This window comes from Meriones unguiculatus, chromosome X, assembly GCF_030254825.1.
Source record: "Meriones unguiculatus strain TT.TT164.6M chromosome X, Bangor_MerUng_6.1, whole genome shotgun sequence".
Lineage (NCBI taxonomy): Eukaryota > Metazoa > Chordata > Mammalia > Rodentia > Muridae > Meriones > Meriones unguiculatus.
Genome location: NC_083369.1, coordinates 63,190,513 through 63,214,891, shown reverse-complemented (window position 1 = coordinate 63,214,891; position 24,379 = coordinate 63,190,513). Strand labels below are relative to the sequence as shown.

The 24,379-nt window shown below is 42.4% G+C and overlaps 1 protein-coding gene and 1 pseudogene across 4 annotated transcripts in view; both read right to left on the bottom strand.

Moving 5' to 3' along the window:
• Positions 1–24,379, bottom strand: part of Frmpd3 (FERM and PDZ domain containing 3) — a 151,963-nt gene that overhangs the window by 124,733 nt on the left and 2,851 nt on the right. The window lies entirely within an intron of this gene.
• On the bottom strand, positions 1,996–4,125 carry LOC110539893 (host cell factor C1 regulator 1-like; annotated as a pseudogene).

Here is a 24,379-nt window from a genome sequence, read left to right as displayed (position 1 = left end):
AGTATGCACTCAGGGTTAACAAGCTATGAGGAAATGAGACCCACAAGTAAAATTTCAGCCAACAAAAATCCAGTATATCTTTTAATCTTATTTATCAATTGATCATATGCATATGCATTTCTTCACTCAACTGTTTGAAGCAAAAGGCGAAGAATAAGGAAAAAAAAAACTTGCATGAAGGAATATTTTGAGAGATGGCCTGTGTTCAGTGCATGTTTTCCCTGCTGTAGAAAACATAACAAGTTTCCACTTTACAGTAGAGAAAATCAAGGTTTTGAAAGAATAAGCCACTCTCCAAAGTCACCTGCTAATATGTGGCTTCACTGTTAGTGGAAACCATATGTATTGGCTGGATACTAGAATTTATTGTTTGTTCTGCCTCTTACCACCTTTCTGGGATGCTAAACACTAAGGCAGATATTTAGAAAATAAAGCCCTTAATCACCAAACACAGAATATATTTCTCTGGGCCTCCCATTCTAAGGCAAGAATAGAGGCTTCATGTATTTGAAAGAATTTTATGAATGAATCAAAATTAAAAACCCTTCATTCACTAGAAAACTGAGTTATCTGCTTATTCTCAAATATTCTGCTCAACAGTGTTTGCTTCATCTTATAGACCAGTCTCCTTTAGGCATCTGGAAACAATAGCTGAACTGACATTTCATTGGCTCAGGGATTAGCCTCAAACCAATGATTGCTTCCTCCTTTGGATGTTGTTGAGGGAACAGCAGTACAGGCTAAGGCAATGGGAAAAGAAGCCACAGAAAACAAAAACACGTCCTTCAGATCCATAGACTGTGTAAAGACCCAGTGACACCAGCACATAAAATCCTCCCCACCAATCCATACTGTATGTGTTCATCCATGTATGTGCCTATCCATGTTATCCTCTGCACCTTAGGAGAGAACAATGCCTCTCTCTATGAAGAGACACACACAAGGCTTCAGAGAAACCTCACAACTCGACTAACAATAGGATTGTTATCCTCAAGCTCTTCTTGTTTCACAAACACACACACACACACACATACAAAACACACACAGACAGACATACACACAGAGAGAGAAGGGGAGAGAGAGAGAGAGAGAGAGAGAGAGAGAGAGAGAGAGAGAGAGAGATGCATTTGAAGTCCTCTCCTCTAGATTCAGAGCTTGTCCTGCTTATTGATGGAGGTGGGCCTGATCATATTCTGAACTGATCAGAAACACAGCTATTCTCTTATTGGAGTCTCTCACATAGGCCCTTCCTTTCCACCTGTCCTCTTTGGACTACAGAGCACTGAGCACCCACAACCACTTCCACCTGAGTAGTTTAGCTCACTGCAGCCTTCACCCTGTCTTTTTTGTTTGTTTGTTTGTTTCCTTTACTTTTTGCTGTTTGGTCTCTTACCTCTCTTTCCTGGCACAGAGCACGCACTTTGTAAATGCCATTCATTAGTAGCATTAGTGCCAAAGGTGGCTTGCAGAGGAATTAATTGGCCCTCTATGAATCCTCAGCATCACCTGGCATCAGGCGAGCTTCTCTCAAGGAATGTGTAACCTTAGTATAAAGCATGTGCCAAGAACCATTTCAGACAAGCCACATAACCCTGCTACCAATAACATCGTTGACCCCCAAAGCTCTTCCTGTTTGACAATTGTGGCAGGCATTGCTTTAGTATTGCTCTTCATTTGACTCTTTGTATTTACCACAGAATTCTCTAATTCCTCTTCTTCCTCAATTTCCTCTTGAATTTTACTTATCCTTTGTCTTTGTGACTTTTAGACTTTCTTTTTTCAACTGCTCACAAATCTTTATTCACTAACAGGGTGATACTTTCCCTTCCCCAGGCTGCTGCTCCTCCAATTGAGGGTTCCACTGAGCTCACTATCCTGTCAGGGGAAGGTCTAGGTGCCCAAGTTTGGAGAAGGACTTCATCCTTCTCTTGGGGTTGCTAGTCTTTGTTTTCAGGAACAAGGTGAGGAGGAGGAGGGACCACTGGCCATCAGCACTCAGAGCTCCATGATGTCCCCAGATGGAGATGCTGGGTACTAGGGACTTGTGTCCCCCAGCCTCAGCAGCCTGAGGGCCTTCGGGATCCAGGCATCCAGGATAGCGTCAGAAAAGCAGCTCTAGGCAAAGGGTCCTGAGCCATGGCAGGGCTAGGGGAAAAGTCACAGGGGGGCTGCAGTAGGGGTGGTCATTATGTAGGCTGAGTCAGGAGAAGTGGGTGGCCATGTTTTCCTCAGACAGGAAATGCTTGTGCAGGGCTTCCCTGGTGTCCAGGCCAGGAGTCATCTCAGTGGTGGCTCCTGGGTCCCGACTTGGGGGCTCTCACTCCAGAGGCTGTTGCAGTATGCCTTTTAGACTTTGTTTGTTCTACCCTTTTGTGCTTTTCCTTCTGTCCAAGCCAGACCTCAATTCTGGAATCTTTCTTATCTCTAATCTTTTCTGCAAATTCCAAAGATTCCAAGCTTTTCCTTTCTCAAAGCTTTTGTAGGTGAAGGAGGAGCTGTCCTGAGCTTTGAGACCAGGACAAGTTTTGACCAGGCCTGATTCAGGACTTGAGATTCCACAGCAACAGGAAGCAAGTCGAACCTGCATGTTTGGATAGAAGAATGTGCTCAGGGTGCTTAGGATTTTGAATGGACACTCAGATAGTTACAGCTGCACTTGATCCTACTTCTTGGCTTCAGAAATGGGTGTAGAAAGAAATTGGTCATGTGTCAGAAAATACTGTCTCCCCTTTTCTGTGTGTGTGTGTGTGTGTGTGTGTGTGTGTTGGGGATGAGGGTGTCATCACACAAATGAGAAGCTCTACTTGTGCAGGGTTAACTTTCTAAGACTCTTTTAAAAGATTACAGAATGTGAATCACAAAGCCCTTCATTTTTATTAGCCAACCATTAGCACTGCTGTCTGCCCTCATGTCATTTTGAAATCATGTTGAGAGCTAATTGACTGTTGAGTAGAAAAGAAGGATAGGCTTTACACTCTGATAGATCTGAGTTAGGTTCCCAACTTTGTTATTTATTAGCTGTGTGTTCCAGAGCAAGGCATCCTACCTCTCTGAGCTGCATTTCCTTCTTAAATAAACTGAAGCTCATTAGAGTGCCAAATCCCCTGTAGAGTATAAATACTGGTAGAGCTTCAGCTAAAAAACACTCACTCAGAGCAAGGGGGTAGGCCAGAGAGACAGAGAATATGCAGATTTATCTCCATACATGCCTTTATATGAAAGCAAATAGTAAGGTCTTTGAATGTGTCTTGACTGGGGATAAGACAGACAGACAGATAGAGAGAGGGAGGAACAGAGACAGAGAGTGACACAGAGAGAGAGACAGAGACAGGCAGAGATACACACACACACAGAGACAGAGAGAGACAGAGACAGAGAGACAGAGACAGAGATGAGAGATTGTGGAGATTTTGATTAGTTTGGGAAATGAGAGAGACCTGCCTTTTTGGGACCAAGTCAGAGCTCAGCATGTCTTCATTGCTGCTTTATCTTCATTAGTTCACTGGTTTGTTTCAGGAAGCCTGTAAGCTAGAGACTGTTTATCTCTGTTTTACAGATGTAGAAGTGAAGGCAGTAAAAACAAAAGCAACTTGCCCTACAAGATCAGCAAATGGCCAAGCCATGATGAGAACATGGGTGGGATTTAAAAGGGGTACCCAGGTGCCAGTAGGCAGTTGCTGCTCTTCTGTATTGTTTTGCCTAAAGCTGTGTGCCCTCCTTCTATCCAGTGTATTAGAATGATAAGGCCTAAACCAGCTCACACACTTTCATTCCAGTGAGGAAAACTTGACACTGAGAACAGCTGCTTGGAGTTAACAAGATGGCTAAGGCTACTCAGCAGAAATGGCACACCCTCCTGTTTCAGCCCCGTGTGTGAAGCTAAAATGAACAAACAAATGCAGCTGCTGAACTTGAATTCCTCTTACGTGTTCCTATTGCTCCTGGGCTTCCTAAGTCTCATCTCATCAGATGCCTCTCTGCCTGGCTATACCTAGAGGACTAGGCCTTGTGGAAAATGCAAATATGATGAACTTGCTCTAGGACCCAAGAAGGGTCTCAGGACATTCCGAAATCCTGGTTGTTAAACATCTTCCAGGTACCACCCACCTCACCTTTTGGATCCATTCTACTCTTTTGGTACCCAGTATCTTTGGCTACTATTAAGTCTAGTAACCATTTATGCTGGCCCCAATTTCACAGGTGATTCTAATTTTCTACTTCACTAGCTGTTGTCCCTGCTTCCTTTTGGTTTTTTGAGATGGTTTTGTGTGTGTGTGTGTGTGTGTGTGTGTGTGTGTGTGTGTGTAGCCCTGGATGTCCTGGAACACATTCTGTAGACCAGGCTGGCCTTGAACTCAGAGATCCACCTGCCTCTGCCTCCAGAGTGCAGGGATTAAAGACGTGTGCCATCACCGTCTGGCCTGTTCTCCCCCCTTCCTGCCTTAAACCCTTTATCCTCACTACTTATTTATTTGTGGTAGGCTACAAGTTAAAAGGACCCAAAGAATCCCCACTTTGTGTCATATACACCTTTGCACATCCCCTCCTACTATAGGTGAACTGGTCCTGGAGACTCATTTGAAACAAAGATTGAGAGAACATGGTTTTTATTTTGAGACAGAGGGAGGTCCCATTATACAGTTCTGCCTTATCTGGAAGTCACTATGTAGTGTAGGCTAGTCTCAAGCTCATAGAGATCTGACTTTTTCTGCTTCTGCATCATTAGTGCTAGGATTAAAGGCAGGTACATGCCTTTTTAAGTATAACCTTTTAATGCTATGTATTCATTGTACAGAGTGATAGGCTTCATAGTCATTTTTATACAACTATGTTAAATAGCTTGACTATATATATTCATCTCCCTTTGTCACATCCTTCTGTTCATTCATTCACCTCTAATTCATTCCTCCAGATAGTCTCATGTCCACCATCATGTCCTATAGGTATTTGATTTCTTAAAAAGTTTTTTATTAAATTTTATTTATTTTTGAGTGTGCGCATACATGCACATATGTGGAGGTCAGGAGACAACTTTCTGGAATTGTTTCTCTTCTTATACTGCATGAATGAAGGGGAATGAACTCAGGTCCTTAGGCTTGGCAGCAGACCCTTTTACCTGCTGTGCCTTCTTGCTAGCCCTATATCTGGTTTTATGTGTCATATATAAAGGACTCAGAAATAACCCTACACAAGTATAGCCACCTGTTTTGCATTTAAAAGTATGCCAAAACCAAGCATTGGAGACTTTTACTATAATAGAATAATGCAAGTGAAGATTCATAACTCCTGAGAGAAAGTTATAAAAAGACTTTGTCTTCTGCTTTTGGCTAGCTTAAGCTTGCTTGCACAGTCTTTCCCTCCTTCCTATCCCTTTAATCAATCACAGTGGAGGAAGCAAGCTGCCATGTTGTGAGCATTGTAGCAGAAGGACCCACATGGCACAGCAAGGCATGGAAAACTTCAGTCTACCAGCCTGCAAGAAAGCAAGGCTTGCCAACAGCCGCATGAGTGAGTTTGAAGGCAGACCAATCATTCCAGCTGGTGTCTATATACTTATCGACCTTACCCACAGTGTGAGGGTAACCTTACCAGGGGCTTTTGATTCAGAACCACGCAACTAAGCTGCACTCACGTGCCTGACCCAACGAAATGTAATGTAAGGATTTGTTGTAACTGTCTTTGGAAATTTGTTACACAATAGTAGAAAGTTAATGTGTCATCCTGTGTCTAGTCCTTCAAAGTTCTTCTTTATTCTGAGTAACAATGACTAAAGACCCAAAATTCAACCTTTATCTTGTGAGGAAAGAGCATACGCTAGTTCAATTAAAATGTATGACTTTTCTAGGAGATGGAGATTTTGGGTGCTGATGGAAGGCTAATTGAAAATATTATTGGCCAGAGGGCCCACGTTGCCTTGTATACATTGTGTCCTGGCCCTGGGTAATGCAGCTTCTTCAAAGCCCCAGATGATCAAACCTTATCCCAAATACTCTGAATTCATGGTGATAACTAGTTTTTTCCTTGGCTAATAATAACAGTTTTTGAGTGCTAAATAATTTTCAGTCACTTTTCGAATCACTTCACAATCACTAACTTGTGAAGAAAATGAAGCACAGAGCACTTAAATAATTTTCCAAGTCCAGAGTTAGTAATGGGCAGAGGTAGGACTTGGGCTCAGGCTCATGTGTGTTACTAGGGAAGCTCTCTCATTTGCAGTGGGAAGAATTACAGTTACTGAGAGATAATAGGAATTCATCCTTGTTTTCAAGAAATCCTGAAGCATTTCTTTCCCTCCTTGTGTTTGCTCATTCAGAAACTTGCTGCAGTTTCTCCAGATGACTGGATCAAGTTCGAAGTAGTCTTCTCAATCCTTAACATAATACAGCCCTACCCTACACAGTTGTCTGTTCTCAAATATATATTCTCTAGCTGTAGCTATAATAGTTTCAATTTGCCAACTCATAAACCATTGTTTTGATTTTGTCCAACTGTGTTTGCAAAGTACTAGATATGACAGCCAAAACGGTTGTCCAGTTAGATCATCTGGAAAAATCCTGAAGCAGTTTCCTCTTACAGTGATCATCTCCGAGTTCTGGAACACTATGAATCCTCCCTCTGAGTGTGTGCCTCTCACTTTTCCCATAATGAAGCAAAGGTTGCAAAGGTAGTGGTGGAAACCCTGTCCTTGGCACTGTACCCAGACATTACAATTTTAAGAAATTAATTTCGTCATCATCATTAATATTTGAAGTTTTTTTTTTTTTATGTGGGGCCTTATATAGGTCAGGCTGGCCTAGAACTCATTGTGCAGCTAAGACTGGCCTTGAACTACTGACCCTCCTGTCTCCTAGGTGCTGGGATTACAGGTATATGCTATTACACATGGCTAGAGAATCCTTTTTCCTGACTGGTATAGGTGATGTAGTTCCCTGTTACTTTCTATCATGGTTCTGTGCTTCTTTCCTTTTAAAAAAGCATTTAAATGCATTATAATAGTGATTACTTATGTATTTACTTTTGTTTTTGTAGTCCTGGCAACCAAGACTGAGTCCTCTCATATGCTAGGAAAGCACCGTCTTCAGTTATTTGTTTACTTTTTTATTACATTGTATGTGTGTTTGTGTCCATGTGTGTGCTCTCATACAAGTCAGTTGTCTTCCTTCCATCATGTTTGGGGCCTCAGGTCATCATATGTGAATTGCCTTTACCCATCTATTCATCCAGCTTGTCCCTGTTTACTTCTAAACACAAGCTGCTATTGCAATGCATGCTCCAGCAAGGCATGGATTGGCTTGTCCTAATGCCACTGTGTTCCCAGTATTTAGCACAGGGCCTGCTACATAAGAAGTAGTCAAGGAATATTTGTTGGGTAAGTGGGAATAAAAATGACCAGGAAGTTGGTTCATTTGTGTATTTTCTTTTCAAAGAAAGGCCCATACCATAGTCTGCAGTGTTTCAGGAGACTCAGTAACATCCAAGACCATGCTTTGTGACTAAAATTGTTAGGATATGTTTCCTATGTCTTAGCATTTTCAGCCATATAACCACACTACACTCCTGACGAGGCTGCCCAGGGTTGAAAGAAATACGATGGACATGGACTTTTCTACCACACCAAATTCTAATCTTGACCATTCTGAAAACTTAAGGTGTCAAGTTTTCCATATCTAAGTACTGGGGAATCTTTTTAATGGAGCATAGAGGAAAAAAATGAAAGGACAGAAGGGCATACCCTGATAGGCCAAGCTTTTAAAGTCTATGTTAGCACGTCTGAGAAGAACTCTTGGGTCCTGGAGCAGGAGGAAGCATTTGGTATCTGAATTGCAAGATAACCAGAGTATTCTGAAGCTACAAAAACAAAAAAAAAAAAAAACAAAAAAAAAAAAACAACCTCTGGGAGTCTGTCTGTGTAGCAATATGGGACTACTATTGCAGGCCTTAATGTAGGGGGGTTAGGGAGAAAGAAAGGCGGGAGAGAGAGAAGACAAGGGAGAGAGAGAGAGAGAGAGAGAGAGAGAGAGAGAGAGAGAGAGAACAAATAGAGAACACAGTGAGCCCAGGCTTTTCATATCTAAAAATAGAAGAATGTAGTGTGTGGTGGGAACCCATTTCCTAAACTTAATACAGTTAGGTGACAGAATAAACTGCCTAGAAAGGACATTGAGTCACTGGTATTAGAGGCATTCAAAGGTTGTGATCAAATCCTAGCAGCTTTATCAGTACCAGCAAAACCTCCTGGCTGTTGGCAATGGAAATAGGTGGTGGAATCAGTCTTCAGAGGCCACTGTTCAGACAAGTGCACAACCCCACACTTACACCCTGAATAAAAAAAAAAGCCACCCTCATCTCCTTGCAGCTCATTTAATTTCATTGACAGTGAAATAGCTACTGCACTACAAAAAATGTATTTCTTCTCCCCAGTGACAAGTCACATCTGTGATCCTGATATACCTCTGCAAATGTCCTTGTGTCCCACTAGGCCTCCTCAGTCAAGAAACATCCAAAAGCTTTACTAATTTACCTTCATATACAGGCATGTATGGAGTCACATCTGCATATTCTCTGTCTTTCTGTCTTTGTTTCTCTCTCTGTCTCTCTCTGTTTCATTGTCTTTCTGTCTCTCTTTGTCTGTCTGTCTCTGTCTCTGAGTCCACCTCTTAGCTGGACTCCTGCCTGATAACTCCTTGCCCTTCTGAGTGGCCACTAATTCTATATTTTCTTGGAGACAGGTTGGAGATTCCTTTACCTCAAGAGGTGTTGGTAACACTTCCTCAAATTCCAGTGATAGCCACAGAAGAGAGCATTCCTGCTCAGAGGCCTCAGGGAACCAGCCTCAAGCCCTGCAAAAAGGGCCTTGCCATTTTTCCTGTCTGTTCTCCCACCCCATCCTTTCTGCCTTCTAGTTGGCAGCAGTGAACTCAGAGGCCTCCTGAGTTTCCCTGAAAAGAAGAAGAGGAAAGAACAAGACCTAAATGAAATGGATCAACTAGTAGACTGAGAAACTGAAAATATGCCAGAGGCTTAGGGAGGGAGATGGAGAGCAGCAGTGCAGGGAATGAAAGTGGAAAGGCTCCAGCTGAGAAGCCAATAACCACAAATGGCCTTGCAGGACCATGCCTGGCCAAAGCTTCTCTGCTTTGCTGTTCATCGTTGACTCAGGGCCAAAAGTATGACATCTTTTGGGGCTGGCCAGCAGCAAACTGTGAAGTAGAGGGATCTGGTCTCCAGTACCTACTGTCTCATTCTCAACTCCATTTTCAAGCTCCTTCTCTCAGGCTTCCAAGCTTTCTCCCTGTCTCATTCATGGAAGTTGAGCCTTGTTCAACCTCTCCTTCAACACAATTCACCCCTCCCTGTTCCATTTGTGCAAAACCTTAAATGCTTTGGGGAATTTGTGTACTCAGCTACAAAATATGTGTGTGTGTGTGTGTGTTGTGTGTTGTGGCAGAAAGATGCATTCTCCAAGCTGTAGATTGAAGGTATATTAAAGGATGAAGAGAGGAGAATGGTGATCAGTGGACAAATACATGTTAGAAGTCTTACGTGATGTTAGCAGGCTTCTTTAGAGCAGGTCTTCTCAGAGCATTTGGTATGACTGGGTACACTTTGGAGCTCTAAAATGGGTGTATAGCATTTCTCAACATACTTTTCCATAAACTCTTGTGAAAGGTATCAGAGCAGCTTTTGTGGCTGTTATATATAACTTATTTGAATTTTCATAACAGTCCTTAAAACCTAAAACAATGTCTGCAAAGGGCAGAGAATACAATGTTTGTTACATTGGCTCAACTACTAGATCATAGGAAAGATAGTAGTTACAAAAGGACTTTAGTGATGTGCCTGTGTTTTGTCACAATTATAGGTGATTGTCATTTACCAATCCTATCCTAAAGGTTTCAACTACACTTAATATGTAGCACCTTTTTTGTGCTACTTGAGGCACAAGAATGCAGAGATAGAGAGTGCTCTGCCTTCCTGAGCCATATCTTTTTCGTGTATAGCTAGCCCTTTCGAAAATAATTTGATTTTTGTGACTTTGTTCTTCACTAATGATAGTAGCTCCACCAATTTCATTTTAGAAAGAGTCCTGCCTCAAGAAGGACTAGTAGCAAGCATGGCCCCTCCCCCTGCCCTATGTTCTCTAATATGGGTCTGTGAATTAATTGTTGCTTTCCAGTTAAAGAGAGTCAGACCAATGGAGACACTGGGGAGAACTTGTGGGGCTGTGCTTACTCACATAGTTCCTCTGTTAGCCTACAAAACAGCCTAACCAGATGGGTCCCCACTAGGGACATCTACCAGCTATCTCCCTTTGAAAGAGCCCAGGTGCTCTTCAGCTGGTAAGCTGAGTAGAGTCAGCAACAAGGTGCTGTTTTGAGTAAGGTGACCACTATTGTTTCCACTGAAAATGTCCTATGTTTGCCAGCTCATATTAAATATGTGAATGCTTAGTCCCCCTCTTGTGGCATGATTTTAAAGGATGTGGGGCTGTTAGAGGCAGGGCCTGGTTTGTGGAAGAAAATCACCAGGAGCAGATCGTTGACGTTCATAAACTTGAGGGGTTAGAGAGATTGCTTAGCTCTCTCCTTAAGAACGTGTGCTGCTTTTGCAGAAGACAAAGTAAGTTTGGATCTCAGCACCTACATTGCTCTATAACTCCAGCTCCAGGGAAATCCAATACTCTCTCCTCCACAGGCACCTGTACTCACATGCACACATTCCATATACAGCTTCACACATGTATGCACAACTTAAAACATTTACAAATCTCTGTTTCAGGCCAGCTGCCCTATGAGGAGTCCCTGCCTGATGCTATAAACTCCACCATGCCTTCCTTGTCAAATTAGACTGAAATTCCCCTGAAACCATGAGCCAAAATAAATCCTTCTCTAAATTTTTTTCAGTCACATTATTCTAGTTACAGTGATGACATGAAAGTGACGAATACATAGATTAAATTCTTGGCAGGGATTTCTTAGCTACCTGAGAAAAAGGTTTCAGTTCACTAAGTGCTGAGTTCTCCAAAGGTGATACTAAGTTGCTAATAAAAGCAGTCTGGCTTCTGTGCTCAGTGCTGCTCAGAGCCCCCTCAGAAGTACCACGCTCAGTGCTATAAAAGAACCCAAAGAACAGCTTCACACATTAGAGTGTTGCCAAATGGAAGTGATTAAAATGCTGTCAGGTCAGTGGTTGAGTTTTCTAGGACTCAGTCCCCCATGGAGAGCTATAGCCCCTGAGGTGAGACATGTAGAGACTACTGTCAAAGTATTACACAAAATTTCAGGACATTCATGGGCCTTTAGGTTAAACAGTTTAGCTGTGGAAGCACACCACAAATGGAGTCATTGAGCCAACTGGGGAATTTAGCACTCACTTCTACCGGGAGAGAAAAAAATCAAGGGACACCCACAATTGAGAAAATGGGCCGGCTCTATTTGGATAATTTAAAGTGGCTGCTTTTTCTAGGGTTGGTGGCACATACTTGTAATTCCAGCATTCTGGAGCTCGGTGCAGGAAGAATGTTAGCTCAAATCCAGCCTGGAGTACATGGCAAGACCCAGTTTAAAATAACAATTAAAAGGCTGCCAAGTGAAAGAGGGAGGGAAAGGGTCACTATAAGCCTTTCTGTTCCATATAAAAAGTATTTTGCTAGACATGGTTGTGAATACATGTAGTTCCAGCATTCAGGTATTTGAGGCCAACCTGAATTACATAGTCAGACTTGTTTTAAAACAAACAAAAACAAAACAAAACGAAAAATGCAAACAAACAACAACAACAAAGGCAAACAATACCAATATTCTAATGTGACTTTTTCAACAATGGAATGGACAGCCTTAGGGGCACACAGTGTTCTGCTGGTGAGAGTTAGATATTTGAGAAGGAGACTACACTAGATTTTCTCTACAGTCCTTTCCAGCTTTCTGGCAACATTATCTCCTGTTCACATGTGTTTCCGCTGTATCACTGACTTACATCCTCTTTTACTGCAGACAACAGTCATAATCCCACCCATGATCAAAGCCCGAAAGGCAAGAACTGATCAGAGGTGGCTTGAAACTCAGGAAGGTCTGACCCCTTACCAATCTCCCACCTTAAAGCATTGCATCTCAGCGACCCCATCACCAGGGCTGTCAGAGTTTGCCTAGTGACAGCTAAATTAATCTGATAAACTCATTTGCACTATTGGGATTATGAATGCTAATGAATTAATTCGTTACCTTCCCAAGTGACATTTGCATTTTAACAGAGGTTTTTCTGTAGATAATGCTTTAACTCAGAGGAGTGATTAATGTTGAAATTTGGGGTGTTTGGCAATCTAACAGAGGAGATATTTTCAGAAAGGAAGTTCTTTCTACCTTTCACAACAGACCATCTGCCAGAAAGAGAAAAAAAAGCATGTCCCTGCCCTTGAGGGGTTTATAGTTTATATAGTTGGGAAATTACAATGGCTAACATTTATTGAGTCTTTACCAAAGTGCTGGCTATTCACTAAGTGCTGAATAAATATTATCTTTGAATCTTTACAACAAAACTCTCTGAGGTGGGTACTTTGCACATAAAGTAACTGGCTTCAGAGAGGTTAAGTAAGTTAGTGCTGCATTTCATTGATTCTAAGAAGCTGCAGGAAGAAACATGTTTGTCCCCTACCCCAGGTTTTCCTGAGAAAGGAAAAAAAACAAAAACAACACTGCCAATTAAATGACAATGTGCTAAGGATAGTAAGACACATCTTTTAGAAATGTTCAAAACATGTTGTTGAAATAATGAGGTACATTTCAGTAACTGGCAAGGCCAATTCCAGAGTACACTTTCTGCTTAATGTTGTTAATAGAGCTCAGGTAGGAAACAGCAGGGGTATACTCCAATATAATAATATAATAGTAAGAACATATTAATATCTTAAAGCAGACTGAGTACAAGGTCAATGACAAAACATATTGATGGAGGTAATGGACCTTTGTGAACATGGGCAGAAACATGGGTCAGCATTTAACTTCCAGTAGAGGGACCTAGCTGAGCTCTGTCTAGGACTGAAGTGAGGAGTGGCTGGTAACAAATTACTCTCAGGTAAGTTTTTGAGACTATAACATATTGGTTGCATTGGCTAGAATAAAGGATCCAATCATAGAAATTGTGAGACTTATTTTAGTGAGATGTAGGAGGAAAGAAAAATGAGCAGGCAAAATGGTGGCACGAGCTTTTAATCCCAGCACTCAGGAGGCAGAGGCAGGTGGATCTCTGTGATTCCAAGGACAGCATGGTCTACAGAGCTAGTTTCAGGACAGCTAGGTCTATTACACACAGAAACCCTGTCTCCAAAATCCAAAAAAAAAAAAAAAAAAAAAAAAAAAATATGAGCAGGTTGTACTGAAAGCCCAGTGCTGTGGTTTTAATATGGGTAGTACATTCACAAAGATCCACACATTAAAAACTAGAGCATTCGTGAAGAAGGGGGAGGGAGGGTAGGGTCGAGAGGGGAGAAGACAGGGCCTTATGGGGGGATACAAAGTGAATAAACTGTAATTAATAAAAATAAATAAATTAAAAAAAATAGTTCTTAGGGTAGCAGTAGTGAGAGGTCTATGGACCTTTAAGAGGTAGGGCCTTATGAGAGGTTCTTAGGTCATGGGGTATATATCCTGGAAGGGGGTTACTGGACTCTTCAATCTCTTCCTGTCTCTCTCCCTTTCTGTCTCACCCTTCCTGTCTGCTTCTTGATTCATGCTTCTCTTATGTGCTCCAGGGTATGCTGCTCTTTCAAAATTCAAAGCAATGAAGCTACACAATCATGGGCTGGAATTTCCAGAAACTTAAGCCAAATAAACCTCTTCTCTTTATAAAGTAATTGCTTCAGATATTTTGTCCAATTTAATGTAATAGACAAAGGAGATAATTATGGATTCTTGCTGATTAATTCCAACACATTAGGAAAAGCTCATTCTGGCCACTAACCTTTAAACTAGGGGCTTCCTAAAATGGTCTGTCAATGAACTGGAGAGATGGCTCAGCAGTTAAGAGCACTGGCTGTTCTTTCAGAGGACCTGAATTCAATTTTCAGCAACCACATGACAACTCAAAACTGTCTAGCTGTCTATAACTGCAGTTCCAGGGGGATCAGAACCCTCACACAGACATATATCCAGTCAAACACCAATGCACATGAAAGAAGAGTAAATGAATTAAAAGAATAAATAGCTTCAATGGCTTCATAAGGCTTAAAACCTCCAGCACAGCTGCTTAAACATGGTACCTTTCCCCCTCAGCATTGAGTAGCCCTATAGCCTGGATAGTGCCTATGAAGATTTTGTTGAGGCCTTGTAATGTCTTGGAGGACACACAAATAAGAGAGAGGTGCCAGGAGAGCTTGCTTCCTAGCTGGGGAGGAAAATAAATACATAAAAGTTAATGCAATATAAGATGGTAGACACGGAAAAAGGGGCCATTGCAGGCAGACGAAACAACAGAAAGAAGACTGTAGAGGAAGTAAGCATGGAGTGAGGTACACTAGGGTAGAGAAAAGATAGAAAACAGTGGAACCTGGGAGTCAGAAATGTAAGACAGTGATTTTTTTTATAATGCTAATATATAATTATTAATGTTTTAAATTGCTAGAGCAAAATACCAGAGACAGAGAATTTTCTAAATAAAAGACGTTTATTTAGTTCATAGTCCTCTATGTTTAAGTGCATCTAGTGATAAGATTTCTTACTGGCAAGATTCTGAGGTGACACAGTAAATTACATGGCAAGAGACAAGGAGTGTGTGTGTGTGTGTGTGTGTTGGTCTATGTTGGTCTCTCTCTCTCCCCACCCCTCCTCATAAAGCTATTAGTATTTATTCACTCAGGTGTCACCTAATAACCTTAATAAATCCTAATCAACATCTAAATAAATGCCCCACTTCTAAACACAATAGTCATGTTGTCTCTTCACAATGGGGATGAATACCTCAGAAAGGGGATTGATTCAATTTCAATAGATAAGCCTTTTCAATGGGTGGCAGGGCGCACTCAAACCATATCCACAACCAAGCAAACTCTGAATCCCAGCTGCTGTGGAAGGCATGCTGTGGATCCAGGAGAATGAATGCCCCCTTTTTATATAGTAAGCAAAGGGCTTTGCGGGCTTTTGAGCAGGAAGTACCACAATGAAGGACATCCTTTTAGGAGATCCTTTTAGGCAGCAGCATTGGAAGTTAGGCATAGGGTTGAGGACTGGATACAGAGGGATAATTAAGGAGAATAGCAATCCATTTGTAAGTTATGAGAGATTGGCTGTGATAGTGATGGTAAGAATGGCCAAGAAAGGATGGATTCATGAGGTACCTTTGGGAGACTGATAGTGACTGACTGGGTAAGAAAGCAGAGGTGTATCCAAGGCTCAGCTCTTGGGCAACTGAAATGTGGTTGTGACAGTAAAGAGAGAAAGGCCAGAGAAGAGATCCTGAATTTGGTTTTTGCAGTGGAAAATTTAAAATGCTGATAAGGACCAGTGGGATAGCTCTATAGGTAAATGCATTTGCCACCAAGCCTGGTGACCTGAGTTTGAGCCCTAGAATCCACATGATGGAAGGAGAGAACCAACTCTGCAAGTTGTCCTTTGTTTGGACAGATGTGCTATGCATCCCCCACAAACAAACAAACAAACAAACATATAAATGCAAAATATGCATATATGATTATATATCCTAAAGTGTATATATGCATATATATGACTACATAGTATATGTGTGTGTGTGTTTATGTGTATGTGTGCATGTGTGTAATAATGTAATGGAACTGGGGCCTGGGCCAAAGATTAGGTTGAATCATTTCCAGCAATCATCTAAAATTCCAAACCAAGACAAGCTATGTGTAGAAGCTCAAAAGGGGCAGGATAAAGAACAGAAAAAGAGTAGCGCTAACTGCTAGTTCTGATTTGGACTTTGTGGGTGGCAGTCTCTGAAGTGTGTGGGGGCAGCAGGCTGGTGGGTGTGTTTAACGATCCCAGTTCTTTCTCTCTGTCAGTGGGAGATTTCCGATTTCTGTACATATTAGAAAGATTACAACTCAACTGTTGGTAACGAGATGTATACGGAACATTTGCTTTATTAATCATATATCTCAACTGTCTAATTCCACTGATGGTGGCAAGAGAGCCAGCATTACATATGACACCCTTGACAACCACGTGACATGGCAAGGTGTCTGAGCCCCACTCACAAAAGCAAGATGCAGACCTCTGGTCATATTCACACAGGATTAGAAGCAAGTCTCATTTCAAAATCAGTTTCCCCTGTGTCAAGGGTTAAGCATCTGAAACTAACTTGCTTGGTTTCAGCTGAGAAGCAGAATGATAAACAGAACAGTTATTGTAATACACACACACACACAAAGGGAGCAAAACCATGAGAACAGATTTTTTTTTCCAAATGGAGACACCTTAACACATATGTGGTTGAGTGCTAAGCCAGTTGTTGCCATCACACCCTCTTTTATTTTATCAGCTTCCAGTGTGTTTTTCCATAAGAAAGGTAATAAATATGATAACCCCTCTAGTCAGCGATTTGTATTTTCCCTTCCCAGTCCCTCACCTGCATAAGCATTTTTCAGTCTGGACACCTGCCCGCTTCTCAGCCACCCGCCGCCTCCCAACCTCCCGCCACAACCTCAAATCAGCAACCAAAACACTGAACAGCGACGCTTCAGCAGGGAAGTGATGGAGGCCGCGGGTTGACAGACTCTGCAGTGCTTGTGTGTATATGTGCACATTACTGCATGTGCATGCACGTGCTCATCCACCAGTCTAGCCATCTGTTCCTCTGTTCCCCTAGTGGATTTGTATAAAAATCAAAGATGGGGCTCTTTGGCTGGGTGGTCCTGCTTCTAAAACAGGGCTCCCTCTGTTGGGAGCCTACAGACTGGGCAGACCTGTTCCACTCATTCATCTTTTAAGGCCTTCCACGAGAACGGCCTGTCAAAGAGGGCTAAAACCTCACACATACCACTTTGTCTATAGTTTCCCTGCTTTCTCCAACCCAAAGAAAGCTTGGGGACTTGGCACAGACAACTGCCCAGAGTTGACATTCAGCAGGTTGGACAGGCAGGGGAAAGCTGATGGGGGAAATGAAAGAGCAAGCAGAGGCCTCTCACATCGCTCTCTTACCTACCTGTGGACTCCTCCTCACTTAGCTCTCCACACCAGCTGGAACGCCAGGGCTCCAGCTGTCATCAAAGTGCTGCGGTAGCTCTTGCTCTACCCTGGCACAGGTGTGACCTCCACTGGGACAATTCCCAGGTGCTCAGAGGACTTTTCAAACATATTCTACTCAGAAGTAGAACAATGTATCCTTCCTCCCAACAGCTCTCTTGAAAAGAGAGGCTTGGAACAGACCAGACTCAGGTATTCCCTGCCCCCAACCTCTTTGTCTGGGGACAGAGTGCATAGCACCTCAGCTTAGCTGAGATGCAGAATCTTTTTACGATTCTGCAGCCAGATTCTTCATGGCTTTCTCTTTACATCTTAACAATGAAGGCTCCTTTGCAAATCTTTTCTTGGCATGATTAACTAGTTATCCTCTTGCCATCTGAACTCCAATGGCATTCTGACTTGCAGAGCCTAATAGTGAGCAAGTACTAAAGGCTAAGAGGATGGAGTGAGACAAAAGCAAGCCAAGAGAAAGCACTCAGTGGTTTACTTTGCCACATCGATGTTTTACATACCCTTTGAATTTGGTGCTCTTCTTTATACCCACCACCGTCAGCACGCACTTGAATTGTCATAGCATCTATCAAGTTTGCCCTCATGAATTCTGTTCCCTACAACATGGGTAAATATCCTAAATCAACATGCAAAATAGTTCTCTAGGGTGCCTCCAAGTTCAAACTCCTCCTTCTGACATCAAAAGTCCCAAATCTGGGGACTCTTTCCTCAGCCTAGTATTGCACACACAAGGCATCTCCACTTCCACCCTTTCTTCTAATCAGACCTTCTTTAACCCTTCTTTGATCCCCCTAATGTGTCCATCTTCAGCCTCTTCCCTGAATCTCCCCCCTTGGAAGCTTTTCTCCTAGTCAAGCATCTCAGCCTCAAATGTTATGTAAAAAACAACTAAAGTCCAACCACTTTGGGAAAACCTTCTACCGCTGTTGCAGCCCATAATCTCATTCTCTCTAAAGCTTGAACCCCTTATAGTATTTCCTCTTTATAGTAAATAATGGGGCTTCTAATTATCTTTCATCTTTTGTTATTCATAGATGCTTCCTTTGAGTAAGGATTCCTTTTCTGTTAAATTATGAATCTCTATAGAGCACAGTGTTTGTTTTTCCCTTCTAACCTAAACATGGGCAGCTAGACCCACGAGTGCTTCATCAACTTGTCCTGCCTTACCTCCAAAAAAGGGAAGACAAAATGAAGACCCTCTAAGGATCCCACTTCTCTGTGCCCCCTTTCCTTTCTAAAAGGTATAAAGAAGCAGTGCAGCTGGGGTTTCCAGAGAGGCCTCAGTAGCCAATTTACTGTCAGATCATAGCTTCCTGAACACCCCTACCTCCTAAGGTTTGCTGGGCGATCAATAACTCTGCTTAAGTGATCAATCTGCTACACAATGGGCTGCAGGGGCCAGTGTTTGATTAACTAGAGAGAATAAATGTATGCAGGCAGAGACGGAGGGAGGGAGAGAGAGAGAGAGGAGCTGAAGAGAGCAAAAAGAAAATGAGCTGAGGGAAGGAAGAAAGGGGGACATTTAAGAATGAATGTATGATAGAATGTTGCCTAATTGTGTGTTCTTACTGATGTAGCTAAACAATCCTGGTGCTTTCTCCAAGCCTACTAACTATACAGGGGCTGCAGGGCCATTTTGTACCTAAACTATTGCTACAGTCCCCTGAGATCTTGACCCCATATTGGATGGAGAAAGGGTGTGGTGTGCAGACTTCTGACTATCTCTGGGAAGGAATCTGGGGTCTTGAGCTATGCCTGCTCACCTGCTGAGTCTATAAGAAAACCCAAGCACTGGAATTATCTACTCTTCGACCCAGACCCAAGCCTGACGACTCAGAACTGTTAGATATTATGGGCGATAGGCTGATCATCACAGGGCATTTCAGCATCATCTCCTCTCTACACACAGAGGTATGCGTACTGTCCTTCCTCTCAAGGCTGTGAGGCTGAAGATTTAATTGGATAGTTAAAAATAAGGAGTGCCTTTCAGATTTTTTTGAAAGGGTCCAAATATCTAAGCTATACTACTGATCAAAAAAGATTTTTCAGGGAAATATAATGTTATCTGGAAAAAACAGCAGATGGCTTCTTGCTGAGGGAAAGTTCCTCCTTTAATCTAACCCTGATTCCTGCTGCTCTCATTAAAAACCCATTTTTCACATATAATAGCATCCTTCTTCTCTTGGTGATGCAAACTCAAAGCCTTGGAATCATCATTAATTCTTCCTCCTTTCTCAGCCCATTAGTCATTGGTAGGTAAATCAGTTTTCTCTGTCTCCAACTCTTCCTATCTCCTTTATCCTGTTTCCACTGTTTACATCCATCTACTGTAACAACCTCTTAACTGGTCCTCCTGTTTCCAGGATGAGTACATTTTATCAATCTATTGAATGGGGATGGGGAGAAAACAAGACAAAACAAGCAAGCAAGCAAACAAACAAACAAACAAAAACATATGTGACTCAAATGAAGCCAAGAATTAATTCCTGTTTACAGAGAATGCAGGGAACGGTACAATGCATAAAATGGCAATAAGAACCCTAAGCAGGATGCTAAAAATCAAACCAAAATGTGGGGCATTGCACAAAACAACAGGTCTGATTTCTCTAACAAGTCAAAGAAGGGAATACTGAAAGGGTCTTACAAGACAGAATGACCAAATGCAATGAGTGACATTCTCTTGGATCTTGACTCCAACAAGCCAGTTGCATAATAAGTTTTGAGACAATTGAGGATGTCTGATTAAAGAGTGGGTGATAGTTACTATGCAAAGATTTTTGATACTTTTGTTAGCTCTGTGAATAGTGCTGTGGTTATGTGAGGAAAAAAAAAACTGCTCATGGTTAAAAGCTGCATTAGGGATAAAATGATGTGACTGACATTTGAATTCCTTTTCAAATACTTCTGCAATAGAAAGGATAGATGAAGCAAACATGGCCAAATCCAGGCGATTGCTTAAATGTGGATAATCTTTTTACGAGCATTATTACATTACTCTTCCCCTGTTTAGAGGTTGAAAATGTTCCTAACTAAAGCTCAAAACCTATACTAATTTACTATATTTGTCTGCCTCTCTAGCTTTAGTATCCATAGCTATCCTATTCCTCCATGGCACAACTACCCCATGTCCTTGCTCAAGTTATTTCTGCGTGAATTTAATTTCTTCACTCACATGTCCTTTCACACACTCCACCAAGCTCCTCAGCCAATGTTGAAGTGCCTCTTCTGTGCACCAGGCACTAAAAAACACAATGATGACCAAGAAGAAGGACAAGGATCCTCTTTATTCTTTAGATTCTCCATGGCAGCCGTCACCGTGCCTCCCACGTAATAGATGCTCAGCAGCTGTTTATTGCACTAAGGTGTATGAAGAGATGCAATAGAAGCTCTACTCATATGAGTCAACAAATACAGAATCCAATTTAACAATGGTCATTGAGCACTTGTATGTGTAAGGCATTGTGTGTTTGGGGGGGCAAAAGAACAAAAACAAAACATAAGAAACATTAAATTCACTGAAGTCATAATGTAAATAAGACCAACACCTATAAGCAGTGCTAGTGGAATATCCCAATGACGTACTTACCAACTGCATTTTAGAGACAGCCAGAAGAATTCAAAGGATCCCTTCTTTGAATGGAAAGGGAGAGAATCACACACATGTGCGTGCACACAGACACACATACAGGCATGAACACACACATGCACGTACACACACAGAGACAGAGATCACTTCAATTTAGAGTAATCAGAGGAGACTTCACAGAAGAGGCAACTGCATGTAGAGTTGAAGGACAAGTTTGGTGGCATTTGGATAGAAGAAGACCTTTGGCATAAGCAAAACCATAGATGCAACAACTCCATACAAGGCATGCTTTGGAGATTGTGGCTGGACTCAATCCATATGGAATTATGTTTCAGAACCACTTGAAAGAGCTTGTTAAAATTCATATTCCTGGACTCTATCTGCCAGCCCTACTGACTCAGAAGCCCAGGCAGCTGCATTATAATAAGCACCCTGAAGTTATTTGAGACACGTTAAAAATTGAGAATAAATGATGTGGATAAAAAGTGAGAAATAAGGTTGAAAAAGAACATAGGATTAGGCCGACTCAAGGAAGGCCTTGAACATCAGGCTAAGGAAGTTAAAGATTTCTCCCACAGGCAATCAGCTATCAGTCACAAGCATACGGGGCAGAAGTGTCAACGAATAATGGATATTTTTAAATATTAATCTGGCAGTGGTGCATATTCCAGGTGGAAAAAGAAAGGGGCTGGTGAAGGATAGACATTCAATAGTGGTAGAGGGTGGATGGAAGTCAGAGGTGGTCTGGGTTTCTAGTTTGGGAAATGAGAAGTCTTGTGGTAACAGGAAGGTCAGAGGAGCCAGTCACTGTTGGTAGCAAATGAAGTCAACTTATAAATGCTGAGTGTAATGTTAAGTCTAAGATGATGGCAGGATACTTAAGTCAGGCAAGTGATTCAGCAAGTAACTGTGGTTACATGTCCAAACCTCAGAGACAAGGTGAAAGTCTGTGTGCTACAGTAGTAGGAATCACCAGGAAAGAAGTACACAGGGAAAGCCATGATGCAGCTGTGTGTCCATACCAATAAAGAAATGGGGGAACATGAGGAGCTGGAGGGACACCCAGATCCAAGAGGAGAAAGAATTAGCAAGAAAGAGGAATAAGGAAGGCTCACAGGAGTAGAGGAGTATCTAGATAGTGTGATCAGGAAGATGGCTCCTTCAACAGCTTGAGGTGACAGTGTGGTTACTGCCACAGTGACACTGATCAGAGAGAGGTCACTACTGATGTACTACAAACACCTGCCTCTTCCAGCCTCATTAACACAAATATAAAAGCAGATTTATCTACCTCTCCACCCACTTGTCTGTCTATCTGTCTATCTATCTATCTATCTATCTATCTATCTATCTATCTATCTATCCATCTATCTGTACAGGCATCTACCTTTCCTTCTTTCTTCATCCTGTTGCTATGTCATATGTGTAATCCAATTTTCAGACATTTTATGGCTAGAAGAGAGAGGGCAGTAGGCTGTTAATGTTCCACTCTAGGGTTGGTGCTCCTGGTCTGAAAAGGAGGAAACAATGACCAGTTTTTCTTCCATTTTCTCCCAACCCTGTCCCTTGGCCCTTAGTCTTCAGATATTTCTGTCGACAGCAAGGTTCAGTTCATTTTGAAAATGCTTCATGTTGGCTGCAGAAAACACAAGAGAATGTTTATTTTATCAAATTTATGACAAGGAGGCAAACAGAAGTCCTTGAAAGAGAAGGCAGAGCAGAGTTTTCTGCTGCAAATGCTAATGGCTTCAAGGCTGACTCACAAGCTGAAGTTGACTTGGGTGTGGCTAGCTCATGGTCTTTGCTCAGCATCTATGGTTAACATCCCAGTCCCTTGGAGAACTGATTGCTAAATTTCGTGGGAAGAAATGGACCCCTAAGATCTAAGCCTGTCTTACTGGGCTACCTGCTTACAAATTAGATCCAGGTATGTGGATGGAGAGAAGGAGAGTGGAAAAGAGAAAAGAATAGAGATAGAAAAGTGTGTGTGGTTTGTCTATGTGTAAATATGTGTGTGAACATGTGTGCATATTTTCATGGTTTCAATTAGTCTGGAGGCTCAAAAAGGATCAAAGATCCTTTGCATCTGTGCAGTCTTTTCAGGGTGCCTTGCCAGGGTAAACCTGAAGCCCTGTCATTTATGCAGAGTGGGAATAGGTGGGAGGCAAAAGTACTTCTCTTGTCCTGCACTCATCCATGCTCTCTCCAAGAGCTGTCTTGGGATTACTGTAGTGAGGCAGTGCTGGTCCAATGCTTTCCTTTACCCATTTCTCCTCAGGACTGTGGCTGCCTCACACCAGCTCCTCTCCCTGCCCCACACTCTCAACTCCAGTGCATTTCCTAGCCCATAGCTGTCATCTGCAACCCCAGAGATTTTTTTTTCTTGCGCTTTGCCAGTCTAATACTAGTGCTTCTAAAGGATGGTAGTGGTAGCAAAATCCCCCAACCAGGCCATGTAGGAGCTCACTTCTCAAGATGGGTGAACTTGCATCATTTACTAAGGGGAGAGTCCCTTGCCTCATTCAAAATGGAGTTTGCAGCATGCTAGGAGTTCCCAGACCTTCCCCTTAGGCTAGCAGAAGCTCCACTGCACTGTCTGAAGCCACAGTACCAAGGTATCATTAGCTTGTGCTTATAGAGGCACTTGCTGGCTTCAGGTACACACCATTGGCCATTCTGCAGGCTTGCGCAGATCTGCAATATGTCCAGAACCAGGAGCCTAAAGCAACCATTCCCTATGTTTACCAGCCTTGTCTCTTTCTCTGGTGGCCTTCAGCCCACACTTGCAAGGCAGTTGTGGTAGTGGGTGTGACATCTCCACACACAGCAGTGTTTCTCTCATGCTTAGATCATATGCCCCTCCCTTCTCAGGATCCTGCAGTGGTTCCCAAATGCTTCTCAAATAAATTTAAATCTTTTCTCTGTGGGCCTTAAAGCCCTCCATAATGTATTCCACTTCCCCCACCCCCACCCCACACATACATCGTGCGCAATTCAGGTTCAAACATAGCAGTAGACAAACAACACTGTCCACAAATGCTCCTGGCCTGGATCCTGCCACAGGTGCTTGAAAAACCTCATCCAAAGAGTCACTCCTCTACCTCCTTTAAAAATGGTAAATGTTACCTGTGAAGTATAGGCAGCAAAGTCCTATCAGCTATTAACAGCTTGCCCTCGCACGGATTCTGTCATCAGATTTGACAGAGAACGGAGCAAAGCCCCGCCTTAATGGTCTAAGGGGGCGGGGGAAGGGATTCAGAGGAGCTCAGAGCGGTCCAGAAAGGGGCGGGAGGAAGGAGGGGGCTCTGACGTCGAAGCTATCTCTGTCACGATTTTACCCTGTGCTACAGTCTCCGTTGTATCTACTTAAATCAGTCGGATACACTAGCTCTTGCCTCCCCAACCTTGCTTCCCTCTCCACACACACATGGCATCTTATTTCACCTTAAGGCTTCAAACCTCAGGCCAAGCTATTAATTGGTTCCATTGCGAGGGAGAGAGAGAGAGAGAGAGAGAGAGAGAGAGAGAGAGAGAGAGAGAGAGAGAGAGAGAGAGGAGAAAATTGAGTAGATGCAGCATGTTTGTTTGG